This window comes from Pinus tabuliformis, chromosome 4_2 (genome assembly GCF_031772625.1).
Source record: "Pinus tabuliformis cultivar Carrire ecotype Pingquan chromosome 4_2, CPIR1, whole genome shotgun sequence".
Classification (NCBI taxonomy): Eukaryota; Viridiplantae; Streptophyta; class Pinopsida; order Pinales; family Pinaceae; genus Pinus; species Pinus tabuliformis.
The window spans coordinates 966326593-966336366 of record NC_142304.1 but is presented as its reverse complement, the minus strand read 5'-3'; positions in this window follow the sequence as shown (position 1 = coordinate 966336366).

The window sequence follows — 9774 nt, the reverse complement described above, 5'->3', positions numbered from 1 at the left end:
CCTTGTGCTATATAACCTATACTCCATCCCTTCATTCTTTTAAGGAAGCAAGCATACCTACTGCATCACATAAAGCTCTTTGTTACAGAAATCTCGTCGTTCCTTATGCAACGAGAAAACATGCCACAAAGTTTAGGTTTGGATATTCCCCTCAAGGATATCCTCTGTCAAGTACATATATTTGATTTAGAGAATGTTGAGAAGGTAGACGACCCGACCATGATCCTTGCTATCGACACTGCCACTTCTCCCATTGTGGTTGATCATAGAAGTTTCTCTGATAATCGACACTGCCACTTCTCCCAATGTGGTTGATCATAGAAGTTTCTCTGATAATCGACACTGCCACTTCTCCCAATGTGGTGGATGAGAGAAGTTACTCCAATAATCGACACTGCCACTTATCCCAATGTGGTTGATCAGAGAAGTTACTCCAATAACTACTTCAAAATCACCAAAATCGAGCATATCACGGAGTTGAAGGAGAAATTTAACCGTTTCTGTAAGAATTTTTGCATCTAATTTCCTGCTTGTAATCATGTGTGTAAACAATAAATATATGTACTTGACAGAGGATATCCTCGAGGAGAATCCTACTGTGTGCAAGTACAAATATTTAAGGGCAATATAAGCTGGATTTTCCCTATATTTCATCTTTCGCAACCTGGAATTAGAAGAGGAATTCTCAGGATACAAAAGGAGTATTCGGTGCCCTAAGGACAGTTTCCATCTTGGGTATAATGGTGTTTCTTCAGATTTTATCCAATGTGGATTTTCACATGACTTTGAGATCATGCAAGCTTGGTGCGCACTCGAGATCCCTCTCACAGTCCACTACAGAGAGTTGGGATTCTCTAGTCATCAATGCTCCCAGATATTTCAGTTAAGCGGAGGCGAAGAGAGTTTTGATTGGTCGCTGGAAGAATGCTCAGTCACTCTTTGTGGTGTGAAGACCTGTTAACCCAACGAAAAGAAGTGTGGAGATGACACACTTTTCTGTAAATTGAGGAACGAAGATTAGTTTTTTTTTAAGTGTGTTTTGATGGTTTGTTTTTGGGTTTGTAGGTATTCTCGAATGACCTCTTATTCTATGTTACAAACTCTAGCGCGGATCTAACTGGAGCCACGGACAACACTCAGGCCCTCTTGGCTGCCATCAACTTCCCTTCCACTATAGGATAATTCACTACAACCGATGGATCTGGGACATCGTAACGCTTGTGTTTATTGATCGTTGATCTAACACTGCCATCATTGGAATACGAGGTCACACGTTGGCTTTCTGCGGTTTCATAATCACTCATTTGGTAAGCTAATAGACAATGCTTCCATGACGCCGGCAGGGCTGGTGGTAGAGGCAGTCATCGTGTAGTCCATGTGACAGACAGTAGAACTGCCGATCAAGGAAATGGGGACCAAAAAAGGCTCGTACAAAACTCTTTCCACCCCTTTCCAGCTATCAGTTTTTAACTTTTTTATTCGAGGGAGGACGACGAAACTGAAGCATAGGAATTGGCTGGAGTGACGAAATTGAAGCACGGGGATTGGTTGAGTGAATAGTGTTTGCTAAACCAACTGCACATAGGCAACCTTGGGTGTAAATATATTATTATTATATTAAAAATGTTTATATATTTTTATTTCAATAAATATTTATATGAAATTATTTTTAAATTTAAAAAAAAATATATCATATTTTAGTTTATAAATGACACAGTATAGGATATATTATTATTATGTTTATATTTATATTTCACATCCATATATTAAAGAATTACATAATTTATATATATCAAAATTAAAGATAGCTTGAGTGTTTATCTATTTTTATAATCAAATTTCCTCAACAAAAAATCACAAAAAACATTTGGGTGAATGTATGAAGATGGGTTACACTTTTGGGTCAAACCTGATGAAGAAATTTCAAAATTTTACTCTTTTATCGAATTGAAACCCTCAAAATTCATATAAGAATTGTGAATTTTGATTCGGAGTAAAAGACAATTTGTGGATTATTATGTTGTTATCCTAATGATATTCTCTACAAATTAATTTAGTGTCCTATGATATGTCAATTTTCCATTAAATGAAATGTTTGCCCTTACACATTTTTGCACATCTTAAGAGGTATGCATATGTTCGCCTAGCATAACTTAGTCTAAAATATGTAATTTTTATAATATATGTGCGTGTGTGTGTGAGCATGATCTACACAGAGAGAACTATGTTTTTCATATTAAAAAATTATTATGTTTTATGCAAAATTATATTTTTTATTATTTTTTAAAGATGTAAAAGTAATATTTCAATTCCATTTTGCAGACAAGTGTTCTCATAAGTTTTTTTTCAACTATTTAAATAACTTGAAAATCCAACAATGCCCTTTTGAAGAGGAATCATAAAAGAAGATGGTGGTATTTTTTGAAATTTTTTGGTTGTGTATACAATGTTTTTTTTCAAATATTTAAATAAACTAAAAAACCAACAATACGAGAACATGTAAGTTAAGGTAGTCGTATTTTTTGAAATTTTTTAGTTGTGTATGTTTTATGTTATTGTTTTTTCTTCATCCTCTTTAAAACTATCCAAAAAAAATTCAAGCATTATGTTTAAAAGAAATTAGATGAAAAACATCATATGAATTCAAAAATGTCAAACTCATATGCCATTGGATAGAGGATTCCTTTATGAATCCGACATGCTCAACTCTCCACCTAAGGACAAATGTTTCCCTATGTCTGATAGGGTACAAAATGGTGATGTAGAAAAATTTGCAGAAGGGGTGCTAAAATGGTTTTTAAGATAATGGTGTTGTAGAAAAAATTGGAGAAGGGGTGCTAAAATGGAATTTAAATTTAAATAACTTGATCGAGGGATCAATTTATGTGGTTAACTAGGGGCTCAATAGAGCTATATGATTGGATGGAGCCTTTGTAAAAAAAGTTCAAATCCTTATGTGAATCCCATAATCCCAGAATTTAATCCATTAATAAATATTAAAAATCAATAAAAAAATATTTTTTATTGATTTTAGAATCAATAAAAATCTAAAATTTAATCCATTAATAATTTAGCCAAGTTGATATGATATTATTTTACTAAAAATGAAAATTCAAGTGGATCTTGGTTATGAGAAACATTAGAATTTTTTTTATGTTGATGTGTAGAGAGGCACATTCTACAACCCAGTATGAGGGCAACGTGTAAATATGTTTGTCCGTGCTCAAAATATACCTTATCATATACCTTGAATTTCAATGGATCATAATTTGACCTTCCACAAAAGTTTTTACCACATTTAAATTCCAAATTTTATTATAATTTTGTTATCGTGTAATGTAGAAACCTTATTAAACCTAATATTAATATTAAAAAATTATTATTATTATTAATATTAAATTATGAAATATACTATTAATATTAAGAATTTAATATTAATATTATTAAATTTATTAATTTTGGATTAATATAATATAAAAAAAATTATATTATAATATATATTAATATATTAGGATGTATAATAGCTCCACATATATTTTGGAGGGAAGAACAAAGACCTAGAGTGATAGAGGTGGAGACATAGAGGGAGTGACAAGGGAGAGATGGAGATAAAGTGAGGGAGAGAGAAGAGGAGGAAGAAAGTGAGGAGAGAAGAGAGAGGGAGAGAAGGGTAGGAGAGAGAAGAGGAGTGAAGAAAGTGAGGAGAGGAGAGAAAGGGAGAGAAGGGTAGGAGAGAGAGGGAGGGACACAAAGATGGAGAAAGAGAGGGAGAGAAATATTGAGTTACAAGAAAATATAGGGAGGGAAGAAGTAAGTCATATAGCGAGAGAAAGGTGGAGAGAAAAAGAGAGGGAGTTACAAGGGAGATATGGAGAGAGAGTGTGTATGTTTGGAGGTAAGATAGAAAGACAAAGAAGTATATGTAGATAAGGGGGAAAGAGAATGAGAGAGGAAGATAGTGATAGAGTTGGAGGACGAAGAGAGAGAGAGAGAGAGAGAGAGAGAGAGATGAGGGGGAGAGACAAAGGGAAGTGGGAGAGAAGGGTAGAGAGATGAAGGAAGAGAGGGAGGGGGGAGAGAGAGATGGAGTTGGAGGGGGAGAGATAGGGATGTAAGAAGAAATAAATAGAGAGAGAAAAGTGGAGAGAGAGGGGGAGAGTTACAAGGGAGACAAAGGGAGAGGGAGAGGGGACAATAGGAGGGAAAAGAGATAGAAGGGGAGACAGAGGGAGAGAAGGGTAAGAGAGAGAGAGAGAGAGAGAGAGAGATAGAAGGGGAATATAGAGAGAGAGGTAGATGAAGGGATATATAGATAAATATGGATAAACAATGTGTATGTTTGTGGGGTGATATAGAGATATGAAGAAGGAGAGACAAAGGGAGATAGAGATATACATGGAAGGGGTAGAGAGGGAAGAAGAGAGAGATAGAGAGAGGGAGGGAGGGAGAGATAGATAGATATGAAGAGAGAGAGCATGTGTGTTTTGGGGGGTGAGATAGAGAGACAAAGAAGGAGAGATGGAGGGAGATATAGATATAAATGGATGGGGGAGAGAAAGAGAAGAAAATTGCTTGCACTAGATGCATGGATTTCAATATAGATGTTGATTTCTAATCCTATTTATTGGTTATAGTTTGGTTGTTTTCTGTTTTGGAGTTTTTTGGGTATATTTCAGGTCAAATTTGTTCAAATTTTAAAAATCATTTTAAATAACAAAAAAATAAAAAATAAAAAATAAAAAATAAAAAATAAAAATGGAAAATTTATTTCACTAAATTCCTAACGAAAAACTTTAAAACCTAAAATAATTTGAAATTAACGTTTTTACCCTTCAAAATAAGATAATATTCATAATAAGCATGCTACCATTGCAAGTAAGAAAACAAAATTTAAAACCTAAATTATAGTTCTTTTGGTGGTTTCGAAGCGTGTTCTTGGTGGCTTTTTGTGGTTTCCTAGGTCGTTGTGGTGGTTTTTTGTTGGTTTAAAGGGATTTTTTTGTGGTTTTCACGGTTTTCATGGTCTTTGTATGGTATTTTTTTTTTCAAATTAATTAATTTAATTTTGCAAGAAAATTAAATAAAAAAGACAAAAAGAATAGGAAACCTATCTTAGCTTGAGCCTCTGGGATGTTGGCGAGGTTGGTTGGTTTTCTCCATGGTCCAATCACTCGATCAAGCTTCAATACCTTGGTCGAGCTCTTGTTTGTCCCGCGGTCTATGGAAAATTTATGTGCGTAGACCACAACCATGAGTTTCAATAGAAAATAGGGGCTCCACAAGCTTTAAAGCTCGGTCAAGTGTTAGAGCTCCGTCGAGCCATAATGCTCAATCGAGCATTTATTTTAAACCCTAGATTGAGTTATTTTTTTAGTGCTCAAGGATCCCGATCAAGAACTTAAAAATGGTTCGATTGAGCGCTTAAAATGCTTGATCAAGTTCTATTTTTTTGACTTAAACGCACCCTCTCTTGCAAAATAGGTAACCCAACTCCATTCTTTTACCCATCAACCTTTTAAAGTTTAAAATGGCTCTAGTTACAAAAGTTTCATTATGAGAATGAAATTGATTTTACAAGAAAAATATTCACTTGCTACTTGGTATGTAGAGAGTGACAATCATTACTTATTTTTCTCCTAAGGAAAAAATTATAGAGAAAGTCATTGGATGCTTCTCCACATTTATGAATGATGTATATAGTAAAACTATTAGAGTAAACTAGTAAGGGGATTTCAGCTAAGCACCAACTGGCATGGTACTAACTAAATGCCTAACAACATTGGCTACAATTTGTTGAGCTAACCCCTTGGGCCAGCTGTTTGGGAATATCTCACCCACCCTCAAATGAGTGTGAGATTACTACTATAGTGTAAGGACCCACTGACCACAAGAAGCACTGAGTAAACATGTCACAAGTGAGATTTCAATAAAGGTAGGGAGGATAATAACTTCTCATCTTAACTAAAAAATCTAGACTCATTTGATAATAATTACAATTATTATCCTTGCATGATATGTTCCATAACACTATGTAGCTTATTTTGTGATGTGGGATTATTACAACAACAATTTTGACATGTATGTTTTGTAGGTTCTCAAATAATTTTTTTCCCTTTAATTTTAGTATTAAAACAAAGAAGCTTTTTAAGATATCTTATGTAAAAGTCACACTTTTCAAGTGAGCTCCTCTTCATCATGTCATGCTCTAAGTAATCCATAGAATCCACACATGTGGGTCAACCTTCAAAATGGGTTAAAATCAACTCAATAAGTGAAACAAAGAGGGGATAACTCTAGCATATTGCTTTTGGCATGTCAATATAAGGTTAATGTGTGCACACCATACCCACAAATGCCTTAGGAGGTGTGATCATTTCCTTGGGAAATGTGAGATGTCTTGAAAAATGTGAAAATACCTAAAATTATGAATGTCATGAAACTATCCCTCTCACCAAAATGCATGTGAATATCACTATTGGAAGGATGGGTAAGATGTTACATCGTATTGATTTAATGCATGATGCCTTTTAACATTGTTGGGGATCTTTATATGTAAATTGTCATGGATATTCCACTTGCTAGTTCATCATAAAATATTTTATAGGTTTCTATAACATATTGTGAGCCTATTGTCTATTATATAGTGGTTACTTATTATTATCATCCAATATTACAAGCATAATACTTAAATTATCAAAAATAATTAAGCATATAATAAAAAGAAGCTAAAACAACACCATCCATACAATGAAAGAAACTGCATGGTGAGAATTATGGCTTGTTATTTTATTTTACACATAAAATGAAAATACAAGAAATATGGAGTCACTACGGAGTTGCAGTAGACATTATGGCTTGAATGATTGGTATAAGGTTTTCTATTTTGTCTATTTTTCTCACAATATCCCAATCCTTTGCTTTGTTAAACTATGGAAAAACACTTTTAAAATGTTTCAATAATTGTTAATGATTAAGTGCAGGGTTTTTGCATTCCTCAAATCCCAATAAGGATTAGCATTTTAGTCCTTTTAGAAGCTTATTCAAAGTCCGCATGTAACTAGCTCCACATATGTGAGTAATTAGAGTTGGCATGACATCCATATAGTATTATGGTGGTCAAGCACAAGTCAATTCATTGGAGGAATGCTTTCCTTATACATGACATTGATTGAGGTGATATTTTCACTTTTCAACAAATCTCAATGAGTACAACAACATTGGATGAGAACTATTTTCAGAAATTTTTGAGCCTAAAAAGGATCGTTTAATGGTCCAATGAACTCTAGGAGCTTTAAGACCCCAAATCATCAAAATAAGACATGTATCTAAAATAGGCCCTTCAAGTCGATGTCTCCAATTTTTCGACTTAGAAGAACTAAAACATGTAATAAACTATATATATATATATATATATATATATATATATATATATATATATATATATATATATATATATATATATATATATATATCTATATATATATATATATATATATATATTAAACCATTTAGCATAAATCTACTACTAGCCTTCGAAACAAGTGATAATAAGATGATTAAAATGTTTCCCAACATATTTTCTATTCTCAATAGTTTTGGACATACTTTATCCACTTGCTTTATATTTATAAAGTTATCATTTTTTATTTTATTTTTAGATCTCACAATTTTAGATCTGTGAACTGTCATGGATATTAGACTAGACAAATCATTATAATAGATCTCATAAAAGTATATTTAAAAGACTGAAATCTACACTATGAGGGTTTATTTTTGTTTATATTTCTGAATCTGTAAATTAGTGTTTATTTCATATGCATGCATATTATAATTATGCAGAAAATAGAGAATAACAAAACAAAAACTCAAAAGACGCAATTGACACAAGTTATATCTATTGAGAGATTGTAGTTGCAACCGGTGTTTTCATCATCAAAATCAAAGGAGAAATAATTTGTCTTCTAGTTTTCCAAGTCAACCTCAGCTTGACAAGTCGGCCCAACCTCTTGAAGGGGTTTGATCAAAGGTAAAAACCCAACTATTTGGACTACTAGATTTTGGAATTTGATTCACTCAACTTGGGTATCCATCCTTAACAATTGAGACCTGTTCTAAAAGAGAATATTTTCTCACACGTGTGAAGAAGAACAAGACTATCATGACCAAAGAGTTTAATTTCTATTATTTGCATTGAACAACATTGACTTGGACTTTTATCCTATTGTTTGACTGAACTGTTGACTGAAGTTGGAGGTTGAATATTCCTAGCATATTTGAATTTCTATTAACCAAATTTTGGAGCTATGTTAGGGGTGTTGCCTGAGGTTTAACCACAGGTCAAACTTTATAGTTTGACTGAACTTTTTCTGTGGAATTGCATGACCAAAGTTTAGCCCTTTGACCAGCAATTATAGGCCAAAATTCATCCCCTTGACTAGAGTTTGACCAGTGAGAAAATCGTTGAATGTTTTCTCTCTTTTGACTAATTTTGACTTGGTATTTTAATTTGGTCAATGGTTGAGTTTTGAATTGAATATTATGATGTACAAATTAGTTAAATTGGGAATTCTCCCATAAGGAAAGGTTGTTGAATTTTTCCCCTTGGAGTGGGGTTTTCCCGATGTAAATGTTGGTGTCTCTTTCACATTGTTTCATTGTGATATCTACTGCTCTATTGAATCTTATGGTTGAAATTTTCTAGGTAAAATTGTTTGATGATTTGAATGCTCTAAGAACAAAAATTGTATCATTGGAAGTAGTTATCAGATTGAAAATTATGCTAGTCTATCTTGTTAATAGAAAATCAATAATATCTTGGGAAACCCTCTATAGAGAAAACCCAGTTGGAAGGTGAGGTTGCTCTGATCTCTTTCTGTAAATAGAAAACGACCATGAGTACAAAGAAGTAAGGCTTGTGGCTTATGGGATGCTACATTGCACAAATACTTACGTGTTCTCTCTCCCTATCCCTTTTGACTACCCTACTCATCTATGTAACAAAATGCACTCGAAAAAAATGGAACCACCTTTCCTCCTAGTTCACTGGTTATAACACAACCCAACAACCTACTAGTGGTTATGTTTGACTTCTGCAACTCTTAATTTGAGTTACAACTTTGACTCTTATAGAGTCCCCTTCATTATGATCACTGTCTGACCCGTTTTACATGAGTAATGGGGTTAGTGTGGAATCCTCTCGAATTATGGTGGACAAAATAAGAAGGCCAACTTCCTAGTGGTATAAATTTTGCATACACTCTAATTGAGGAAATTTGTGCACTGTTGGAAAGGTATATGTGTGTAGAATAGGAATAAAAGGTTTATCACTAGAGAAAAAAAGTTTTACCCCGAAAAAATTATGTTTTAAGCCTCAAAATGCTCTTGAAACATTTCAGACCCCAATTTTCCAAACCGGACCTTGTTAGTATGAAATGGTCTTCTGAGTTGATTCCTCCACTTTTCCAATGCTAAATGCATAGATATGGATGAAAAAATTATAATGATCCAATAAAGATTACAACATCCAATTTTAGGATGTTTTTGGTCCCAAAAATATTGGACAAAATAAGAAGGCCAACTTCCTAGTGGGATAACTTTTGCATACATACTCTAATTGAGGAAATTCTTTCACTGTTGGAAAGGTATATGTGTATAGAATAGGAATAAAAGGTTTATCACTAGAGAAACAAACTTTTACCCCCAAAAAATTATGTTTTAAGCCTCAAAATGCTCCTGAAACATTTCAAACCCCAATTTTCCAAACCGAGTCTTGTT